Source organism: Primulina tabacum, chromosome 5 (assembly GCF_025594145.1).
Source record: "Primulina tabacum isolate GXHZ01 chromosome 5, ASM2559414v2, whole genome shotgun sequence".
In the NCBI taxonomy this organism is placed as follows: domain Eukaryota; kingdom Viridiplantae; phylum Streptophyta; class Magnoliopsida; order Lamiales; family Gesneriaceae; genus Primulina; species Primulina tabacum.
The window spans coordinates 1-12225 of record NC_134554.1 but is presented as its reverse complement, the minus strand read 5'-3'; positions in this window follow the sequence as shown (position 1 = coordinate 12225).

Sequence of the window (12225 nt, the reverse complement as noted above, 5' to 3'; positions counted from 1 at the left end):
ATGAATATAAATTCAACTCTGAATTAAAAAGAGTCATCGTTCATTTCAGTCATCATGTTAATATATTATCCATATTTGCAACACAAAATGCCCCAAAAATCCAAAAATATAAAGGGTATCAAGAAACTGAAGTATCAAGAAGTTATAATAGGTATTAAGGTGGAATTATTACCATTAAGGAGAGACATAATGGTGGCTATTCAACTTCTATATGTGGAGCCCATAAATATTGGCTCAACACTAGACAAAATCAACACCAAAATTCTATTAATCATTCTATACGTAAGACTTATCTAGATGCTTATCATTCAAAGTTCATTCCAACATTGAGGATTTTTATATTTGTTCTACAATCTGTAAGTGAGCTTTTATGTAAGAACCAGTTTTCTCACCATATAATTAAATACTTGTAAGGAAATTTTTAGCATAAGATTTTTGATTATTGTATTAAAATAAGATATACATATTGGAGAATATTTTTATATGAAAAATCCTTATTGTCAAGATATTAATACATGCACTTGTACAAGCATAATTTCGAAAATATGGGATCCCTCCACCTATAAATACTCCATCATTCTTACTCATTCTAACACCACAAATTTCAAAAATCCCTTGCTGAAATTTCGAAATTTAAGCAGCTCCCCTAGCCAAAACTCTGCCCGAAAATCGTCCCGAAGTAGGATAGAAATCGAAGCCGAAGCCCTGTCCAAGCAAGAACGAGAAGCGATCCAATTCCCAAAGCCAAGCATCCACGTTTTAGCATCCAAAATATTGTAAGTGGGCTTGTTTTACACTTGAAATTTTCGGATTTATGCATGTGTTCGGTTTTCGAAAATAGTCGAGTACAATTCTTCTTCTACTTCTTTCTTGTGTTTGTCATACGATTTTGAGCACTGTGAGGAGTCGACTGTATATGGGTGGGAATCCCAACCATGACGTACCCTTACGCGGTGGGGGATATAACCGCTATACGGCCTCGCCCCCTTAGAAGAGTAAAAATTAGTGACTGATATCATTAAATCATAGAAAATAGATGAATCTCAGTGCTGGTCAATGTTACGCATGTGCTATGGATTATGTATGCAAGTCATGTGTTTGAAATTTATGCATGTTATTTTATTGTGCTCGATATGCCCCCACTTACTGAGTATTCTCAGAATACTCATCCCCTTACAACCCTTTCCTAGATAAGCCTGAGGAAGAACTCGAGGAAGAAGAGTCTGAACAATTCTGGGGATGGTGAATGTTCAAGAATTCAGATTAAGTTAAAGTTATTATGATTATTCAGTTTTACGTTTCCTCATTAAACTCTGTCGTTTTGATTTCGGGATTGTAAAGACAATTGTTATTTCCTTGAATTATGATATATAAACTGGTTTCGGTTTATACTGTGCTACGAGGCTGGTTGTTTTCGATTGTGTGATTGTTAAACAACGCCGGTGTCAACCCTGAGTTTCGGGGTGTGAGATTATATATATATGATAAAAGTTTTGCATACTTATTTTTGGTAAGTGGACTTTTGTTTTAAATTGTATATTCCATGTCAAAATAAAATATATTTGTATGTATATTTTAAATGTACGGTGTTTATGAAAATATGATTACTGATTTTTGTGTGCTAAGTAATTATGAACTAAATGATAGATATTCATATTTTGAACACTGCTAATTTCTGATTATTGCTTACTATTGAATACTGACTTCTTCTCTTAGAAGAATAACATAAAGAGGACTTATATAACAGTTTAGTAATAAGGTACATAGCGATTTGACTGTATTTATGAAACACGATTATTGTTATTTTTGATCACTGAATTTCTGATTATTGTTATCCGAAAATTATTTAATTTGATGTCATTTCCGACGTGACATTTCCCCTATATTATTGTTTATGTTGCTTCTTTTTTCATGCCAATTTTTTTTAGCCGAGCGGCCAAGTTTGTCCATATGGACAAATCCTTCATGCCCGAGACTTAACAAAGCCATAACCATTGGTATTCCTTTATGGTTGATGCCTTGAAATCAGGGAGTATTGAATAACTGAACCTGTATCGGGTACCACGAAGCCTAGTTTATATTACGACAGTGCATTACACGGATTCAGTGCCAAGTCATATGATGAATTAGAAGCACCGAAGAAAGTGCCAGGATTTTTCTCTGCTTATTGTGATAGAAATGTCACACTTGACACCACTCGTACATTTGAATTCCTATCTTTGAATCATCTCATTGGGTTATGGCTACCATCTGATTATGGCAAGGACATGATTGTCGGTGTTATTGACACCGGTGTGTGGCCCGCGAGTCTAATCTTCAAGAGATGATGGGTTGACATAAATTCCTGCAACGTGGAAGGGAATACGCGATGAAGGACAAGATTTCAATTCCTCCATGTGTAACAAAAAGCTCATTGGAATCTGCTACTTTAACAAGGGAGTAAAGCCGCGAATTCTATTATCACCATGAGTATGAATTCTGGAAGAGACACCAGTACGGGTCATGGCACACACACCTCATCCACAGCTGCTGGAAATTATGTCGATGATTCTTTTTTTTTTGGATATGCCTTGGGGACATCAAGGGGAATTGCACATCGTGCTAATGTAGCAATGTATAAGCCATTTTGGAGGGAAGGACGTTATGCTTCCGATATTCTTGCTGATATAGACCAGGATGTTTCTGTTGCTGATGGTGTTTATGTTATTTCCCTTTTCATTCAATGGTTTCCCTCTATACCAAGTGTTAGAGTAGGTGCACAACGATTTAATTTGTGGGTTGAGTTTTATTAACATTTATGTAAAATAATATTATTTTAATAATATTTTACAATTTATCCATTTATGACATTTAATTTATTTGTGTACTCATGTAAGCTACATAGATAATGTCTTAAATATACAATAGGTACTATGAGTTATGTCTCTCAATATAATATCATAAAATTCATTAGGAAACATACTGTATATTCTAAACTGGTTCCTAGAAGATTCAGCCACCTAAAATAAGGATAAAGTTTGCTCGAGCTTGAGACTAGTATATCTGATGTAAATGTCATATTTCATTGGTAAGGACATTGAGGTGTCAATTTATACAAATGGGTGATCATTTGATGATGCAGTGAATAACTCTCCATTGGAATTTCCAAGTGGGTATCACTTATCGAGTGGAATAGTTCGTGGTTATGATTGTACACTATTAGTCCTTTGACTTGGGACAACGTGGAGGATCTACGTACTAGCATGCACTTTAATTCGTTTACCAACTACATTGAAGGTCATCAGGTGGCGAGGTTGAGTGTAGTTTCAAAATACGTAAGAGTCAATGTATTGTAGTTTGGGATTCACCGCTCACCTATGGGTGAAGATGTCTTATATTATCTAATGAGTTAATAGTACAAGGAATCTTTGGACATGGTAAGATACATCATATTGTTGTCAAATTCATTTGAAAATCTCGATATACCAATGATTGCAGATTTGATTGGGTTATATGAGTTGAAGAGACTATACTATACATTAATTAAACTTAAAGTTCTTGCAGGTACTATCAGTGATACCTAAGGATTATGGGATGATGCTACTAGACGCTCTTACCACAATTCTATGGGTACAATCAGACTTGAGATCTGACGTACTTGATCAAAGGGTTGATGAAAAGAATGAGGTTAATTAGGGTGAGCTTGAATAAGAACAAATATTGTTCTGAACCACAAGAAAATGTGAACACACGACTAGTTGTATCCCTGAACTATTGAGGGTAATACAAGTATTGGATTTTGTGTTTCTGTTGAGATAGTCAATTTAATGAGTTGAATTTGGCGACTAGTTTGATGTAGATAAAAAAGATTGCTTATAAAGGATTACATAAGTTGATTTCATATATTGGAAGTTGTGGAACTTAGCTTAACTGCTAATTAAGTGAGAAGAGAGAAATTGTTTGTTTTAATGAAGGAGTTCGTAAAACTGGCAGCTGCAAAAAATGAATCAGTTGAAAATTCTTTCTTTCGAAATTTTCATTTTTCATTATATGAAGAAGATTTTTACCATCGATACATTGGCGCTGTTTAATTGTTAATCGAGGTTATAACGAGTTCACAATTATTTATTTAATAAATTTATAATAAATTAGTTAAATAATAAATTAGTAGTGGTGATTAAGTACAAGATTCTCATAGAATATTCTATAGGAGTCTAGAATTAATTAATTGAAATGAATCAGTTGAAAATTCTTTTTTTCGAAATTTTTATTTTTCATTATATGAAGAAGATTTTTACCATTGATACATTGGTGCTGTTTAATTGTTAATCGAGGTTATAACGAATTCACAATTATTTATTTAGTAAATTTAGAATAAATTAGTTAAATAATAAATTAGTAGTGGTGATTACTAAGTACAAGATTCTCATAGAATATTCTATAGGAGTCTAGAATTAATTAATTGAAATGAATCAGTTGAAAATTCTTTCTTTCGAAATTTTTATTTTTCATTATATGAAGAAGATTTTTACCATCGATACATTGGCGCTGTTTAATTGTTAATCGGGGTTATAACGAGTTCACAATTATTTATTTAGTAAATTTAGGATAAATTAGTTAAATAATAAATCAGCAGTGGTGATTACTAAGTTCAAGATTCTCATAGAATATTCTATAGGAGTTTAGATAGTGAAAATAAAGAATCCTAATAAGGTTATAATCTTAGACGGATTGAAATATTATATATATATATATATATATATATATATATTATTATTAAAGAGTTGATAAATAAAAGATATACATATAATAGACATATCAAGCAAATCAAGACTAGAATTTTCTTCTCCCTTGTTTAGCAAAAATCGGCCAACCTCTTTCTTGGAAGCTTACGGCCGCGACTCCACAGCACCACCACGCCGCCGCCCCGAAACTGCCGAACCACCCGCCAGATTTTGAAATTCTAACGATCAAATCTCGACGTAAATTTAGTGTGGATTTCTAGTGCAGTCTACACGAAAAACATATATAATCTGATCGTGGATCTGATTAAGGAGGTCAAAGAAAATTCGTAGAGATTTACAAAAAGAACTATTGCCGCCTAAACACCAGGATAGTTGGATTTGGTGTTAAATACATAAAGATAAATATTAAACACCCTATGAATGCTTAATTAAATCATACAACGCCTAAAACATTTTCAATATCAAAAAAAAATTTAAAACTTGTTCCATTGACCAATAATTGATACTTTCTTGGGATCAGAGTTTTATGGATCGGTTCGGGAACCTTCAACACAATATTTACAATGAGCTGCAATAGCTCGTGTTCTAACAATGTAAACACCGATGAATTAGATCGAGTTTGGTTTTAAACAAAGCGAAAAATACTCGAAATAATCCCTCGTTAAGAAAGCTAATCAGTTTAAAGTTTTTAACTTGTGTAAACTGAATAACTGAAATAAGGGGGATCGGTTCTTGCATATATCAGTTCAGTTATGGTGAGAACTGAACTGATAATAGCTCGAACTGATCAAATGAGTTTTAAAACGAAAGTTAATCAGTTAAATACACAAGATATGTTTATGGATGTTTGGAGACTTCAGCTGCTCCTATGTCATCCCTTCTACCACCTCGAGTAGGATCCACTAGAAGACTTTGATTTATACAAAACCTTGTACAAACCCACTCAACTTAGGACTTACGCTACTGTTTAACTGAACTCCTAGTCTAGACTGAAGCAAGCACCTTTCCAGCCAATATTTTTTTAACGTTTATGTGTCAAAGACTACATGCACAAGTTTAATATCTTTGTGCAAGACTCACTCATCTTTTCAACCAGTTCAATTTTCTGTATGTGTCAGTGATTGTGTGTGTGCGTGTGTCAGAACTGAACTATGAATACAACACGAAAGTGTTCTCACACACTAAGATTTTTGCTTCTAGACTAAGCAGTTGACATGCCCTTTTTCTCTTCTTTTCGATCTTCACACACTTGTGTGTTTTCCACACACTTATATTGATAATCTTGGTTTGGTATTTATAAAGACAATGTGACTGTATACCAAGACTCATCAAATATGAACGTTGCAGTTTGAATATGTTCCTCGATATTTGTCTTGTACTTTTTGACAGTCATTCTGGAACGTTTTGCCTTTAAGCACTGCTGCAATATTTATTATTGTCATTTGACTGGACAAAAGCTTTTCCTCAGTGCACACAGCTGGATCCCATTGAGTAAGCTTGTCGTATTCTGCAAACCGATTGATTCTTAACTAATGTTCTGAACTTGTCTGTTAAACTGATCTAGAACTGGTTCAGTGAAACAAGTTGGTTCATCAGTTGAACTGATTTCTCTACTTTAATTGAACTGATCAGCTAAATCAGTTCAACTGGACTCTTCATTAGTTGAGCTCTTGGCCGAGCTTCTGAAGGTCTTATGCTGAACTGCCTGTTTGGGAGATCTGTTGGCACTTTCAGTTTACGTCTCGATAGCTTTAGTTTTGGCTAAATAACTTATCAGTTTGAATCCTGATCAGTTTCAGTTTTTTCGCACTTAGATAAATTCATTATAAACAAAATAACAACTTTTGTTAACATAAAAATCAAAATTGCGAACAAGAAATGTTCCAGTAGAGTTCATCAATGGTTGTCATGTATGCACATTCTAACATGTTATCAGAGAATTGCTTTCAAGTCTAATTGCATACAGATCTCCGATCTTCATGCCGAATCATACCGCTACAATTGGATTCAGCGATCCAATCTACTTACACCCATCAGATACTCCACGGATCTCTCTGGTTCAGGATCCGCTCATTGGCATGGAGAATTAAAGCATTTGGAATCGAGCGATGTTGATTTCTTTGCTAGTGAAGAACCAAATTAGGCTTCATCAATGGATCTTGTACTTGTCCAGCAATTGCACACTCGACTCTTCATCAATGGGAGCGATGCAACACGATTGTTCTTTCCTGAATTATGAACCATGTTTCCAAGGAGATCCTAAGTGGTATTATCGACTGCATTGACGCCTCCGAAGTTTGGGCAGATTTTAAAGAACGGTTTGATAAAATTTGTGGATTTCAAATATTTTCTATTCATCGAGACATTGCTCATGTTACTTAAGGATCTTCCTCTATCTTTGCATATTGTTCAACTCTCAAATGACAATGGGACAAGTTTGCATCATTGCTAACACATCCTTATTGTGAATGTGCAAGTGCTAAAGCATATATCGAACACGAACAACAAATGTTCCTCCTTCAATTCCTTATGGGATTAAATGATATTCATGGGCACATTACTAGTCAAACCCTCATGATGAATCCATTATCCTCTGTCAATCAAGCTTACTCAATTATTATCCAAGAGGAAACTCGCCATGTGCTATCTTCAGAGCCTGTTGTTGATATCCCAACATTTGTTTTTTACTCTTCATCTACCAAGAAACATGATTAAGTGAAATGTGAAAATTTCAGTGTCCCAGGTCACACCAAGGAGAATTTTTTCCGCTTGGCCACAAACTACATAAAATATTCCCTCAAACAAAAGAATTGAAGCCTCCTCATTCCTCTTCTAAGGTTGCTACTCATTTCTCCTTAGAAAAACCAATTTCACAGCCTCCTCCTTCACATGAGGAGTCATGAGTGGATAATTTTTGGCCTCCACATTTTACTGATGCTCAGTACCATCAAATATTGAAGCTCTTGGATCAAAACACAATTCATGAAGTCTCGGCGAACCTTGCAGGTAATTTTAAAAGTTTGATAAATGTCAATGATGCTAATGAGTGGATTTTAGACAGTGGAGAAAATGCTCACATTATAGCTTCTTCTAGTGGCATAAAAAACTTGCAACCATGTGACTCCGCTGCTGGATCTGTTAGGCTGCCAAATGGTAACACTACTCAAATTTTATCCATTTCTTTCATCCATATTGCCCCTTCTTATACATTACACCATGTCCTACATGTACCTTATTTCAAATTCAATCTCTTATCAATTTGCCAATTCCACCAAAGACCATCGATGTTCCATCTACCATATTTTTTTCCTTTTTCAGGATCTTTTGACTGGGAGGATCATGGGGATTGGTAAACAAAAGAATGGCCTATATTACCTTCATCGGCTCTTTTCTATCGTGGTGTCATCTTCACCTGCTCAAGTCAAGTCCAGATATAGTTCCGGTCCAATTGTCCCTTCTTTAAATACTTGTAACCTTTCTCATTGTAATGACGTTGATACTGATATATGGTATCAATGATTTGGTCACTTATCGATGTCTCATTTACAATTCTTGCTTTTTATTAAGCAAACATCTCTTACACATCCATTGCACAGTTTTTTCCTTTGTTTAAGCAAACAAGAAATGTATTTCTCACAAATGCTAGATCAACATCTCCTCATTCTTTCATCTTTTATAAATCGATATATGGGGTCCCTATAGACATCAAACCCATAATGGTTTCAAGTATTTCCTCACTGTGGTTGATGATTTTTCAAGAAGCACAGTCTTTGTTGCACATAATCATCATGTCATGCACTAAAGAACAAGATAATTACTAAAAGCAGTTATAATGAATAAAAATTATTCATTTTCATGTATTGTTTGCTTACAATCTTTTCTATTGCCGATTTCAACTCGTCGCCTTCATATTGACCCTTCTTATTGACTCGTCCTTTCTTCCACATAATTGATCGATTTATCTCATCATCGTCACATAACTCATTTGCCTACAAACAATATGCATGATATCAACAAATTTATAAATCACATAGAATGGATTTAGTAAACTTTCCCAATTAACTCCCTTTCTCTGCCTTATTTGTTCTGCAAACTTTCTCAATAATTTCCAAGTAAAACAGTAAGAGTTTCTGAACAGTGTGGTCATCAGAAGACAGAACATATCGAACAATAGTGATAAACAGCTGAGGAAGGGATTCACCGTTAAGTAACAACATTATAGATTTTTTCATTGCATCAATTTTCGCATACACGTCACTACTCATCTGCCTACAACAATATGTATGATATTTATATTTAGGCAGATTTATAAATCACACTTACTATTTCGTCTGCGAAACGTGCATATCCTTTGCGAGACATACGATGGAGGTATATATTTTTCTTTCTTCTCTTTTTTTGTTCATAACTTAATTTCTAGTTAATTGAACATTGCCGACATATATCAGATTTCAATAGAAATAATTTTTATGGTCTACTTATTTGAAATAACAAGTTAAGAATCTTACCATGAAGTCATCAGACAACGCGACTGAATACAAATGAACTCCAATCATCTCGTGTAATACCAAACCCGTTAGGTGGATCTTTCAAATCCTCAGTTTTATCCCGCTTGCTAAGAATGAACTTTTTAGTGAGAAAAGCTTTATACTGTCGCCACTTGTTATTGCAGAGCTCAGACATCTCTTCTTCAGCTTTGATCAATATTGTACGTCATTGTAGAAGTCATATTAACCCATAACATTAAACATATCATAACCATACGAAAACTAATTAAAATAGTCAGAACATTATAACTTACATTAATTGATTCCCATATTAATTCTTTGACATAATTTGGAACCTTCTTCCAAGTCTGATAACTTATCTTTACCTTTTCTTGAACAAGAACTCCAATATAACTTTGCATTTCACCTGCAAATTCTCCCTACTGGCTGTCCCAATTTATCGAACCTACATCCTTCTAATTCCATGAATCTTTTGCCTGTGAAAAGCTATCCAAATGTGTAGGACCTCTAGATGATCTTGTTGTTTCGGTATTTGTACATTCCAAAACTGTTTTGCCCACACAATTATATTGTCAGTGGCAGAATATGCAGTATCTGATTTAGGCTTCTCATTCTTTGATATCCTGCAAGCATTTACAATTTGTTAAGAAATCACAAAAATTCACTATGCAAACGCATGTCATAAAAAAATTAGTATTCACTTCTTTATTTTTCTGTCTACATGAAACTGTAATATGCAGAACAGTACGGGAATGTAACCTATTATGCTGGTTCAAGTCATTTAGGATTGCACTTAATTATTGTCAACCCAATACCCATCCCAATCTTTACGAATGCTGGCAGTTCATTTTCATCTATTCCATCAACATCCACTGATATAAACCCTCGTGTAAAACATTGATAGTGGGTTCGAGCATTTTCCAATTCATCACCATTCATGTAGTTCAATTGTACTCTCTGGTGGGACTTGTAAGTACAAGATGTCATGCAGGATCTTGAGGATCTTAAGGTAAAACACATGCTTTACTTGACTGCCCAAAGATAAAAGAGTCAGGCTTGAATCCAATTCTCTTCAGGTTTACCAACGTGAAACCAAGATCATCAACTTTAATACCTTTAATATTCTCAACCCAATTACATTTAAACATTGGAATTTGAAACATTTGGTAATCAAGTTCCCATATTTCTTGAATAACTCCATAAAAAATCATGTCTGACACAACTGGATTTTTATCCTTTGCACTAGCAACTTGCATTGTCGTTGCGACTAAGCGTTACTTCCGGAATTTTGCAACAACTCGTATATCATCTCGCTCTTTTGTATGATAAATGACCCCATCAATCAAATAACTAGAGTACTTTAACACTTGTTACTAGGTCCGCGCGCTATACCACACTTCAATTTTCTGAAATTTCACGAGTGGAATTGCCAACTGCACTTGCAACCTACATTTCACAAAGTGCTAAAATTTATCCCTACGTTTTTTAAAAAACCCCATAATACTGATATTTTAGACAACTTACACTATCACGTAACCAGTTAATAAAGGTTTCGATTATGCTCAACTTGTAACCACCTTGGACTTAGCCTTATGAGGATATTTGCATCCAAAAATGTCATGTGTTCCCTGATGAAATGATTAAGGATAAGTTAACCAATTGAATTTAAAAAAAATAGCAAGAAAGTATTACTAAATCAAAGAAATTACTCGATATAAGGCTCAACATCAACATCATTTTCCAATAGATAACGATGTGCTTGATTCAACATCATCACTAGTGTAGTGCATTATTGAACCAGACAGAGGCTTAATGAGTTGTACACTCCGATGCATTGATGGGATACCAATTGTATCTACACTAGACATGTAGTCTGAGAAAAATTCCACAGCCTCTTCAGCAATATAACGTTCGGCTATACACCCTTCAGGACGATTGCGATTTCGCACATAGCCTTTAAATATCTTCATGAATCTTTCAAATGGATACTTATGCCTAAACCAAACCGGTCCACACAATTTTATCTCACACACAAGATGAAAAATCAAATGAATCATTATATTGAAGAACCCAACACAACCGAGTGATAGTATCTCTAACATGTTTAGGCAGGAAACCACGTATGGCCACTGGAAGCAATTGTTGCATCAAAGTGTGATAGTCGTGTGACTTAGGCCAACAAGCTTCAAGTCCTTCATCGACACAAGGTTTTTAATATTAGATGTAACATGTAGGGACCTTTATTCCAACACAGAAAAATGCAAAAAAAAAAAAAAAATTCTCAGACTTGCTTAGTGGATAACATGCTACTGGAAAATACATTCTTTTCTCCCCCCTCCCATCTTTGGTATCAAATCAGTCCTCAAATTCATCTCCGTGAGGTCTAGTCTTGCTGTAACTCCATCCTTTGTTTTTCCTGGAATGTCAAGTAACATAACGATGAGACTTTCACAAACATTTTTTTAAATATGCATCACATCAAGAACATGCCGAACATGTAGATGTTTCCAATCCTTAGTTCAAAAATATAGATTTATTTTTCCAACATGATTTTTCATCACCTACCTTCAACTGAATCTTCCCACTCATTATTCCCAGACGATAATTAATTCTTTCATTAATGGTTTTGGTGCGAGTTTAAACTCTTGGTTCCCGTTAAATGCTTTCTTTTGCCTTCGATACAGATGAATTTTAGGAAAAAACCTTCTATGGCATATATACGCAATTTTTCTACCATGTTTCAACCTCGTTGAATATGTTTCTTTACCACATATTGGACATGCATGATATCCTTTCACAATACAACCTAACATGTTCCCATATGCAGGAAAATTATTGATCGTTCATAGTAACATAGCTCTAAGCGAGAAAATTTCTTTTTGATATGCATCATATGTATCAACACCTATATCCCATAAAAAATTTAAGTCCTCAATTAGAGGTGCTAAGTAGACATCAATATCATTTCCCGGTTGTTTGAGATCAGAAATCAA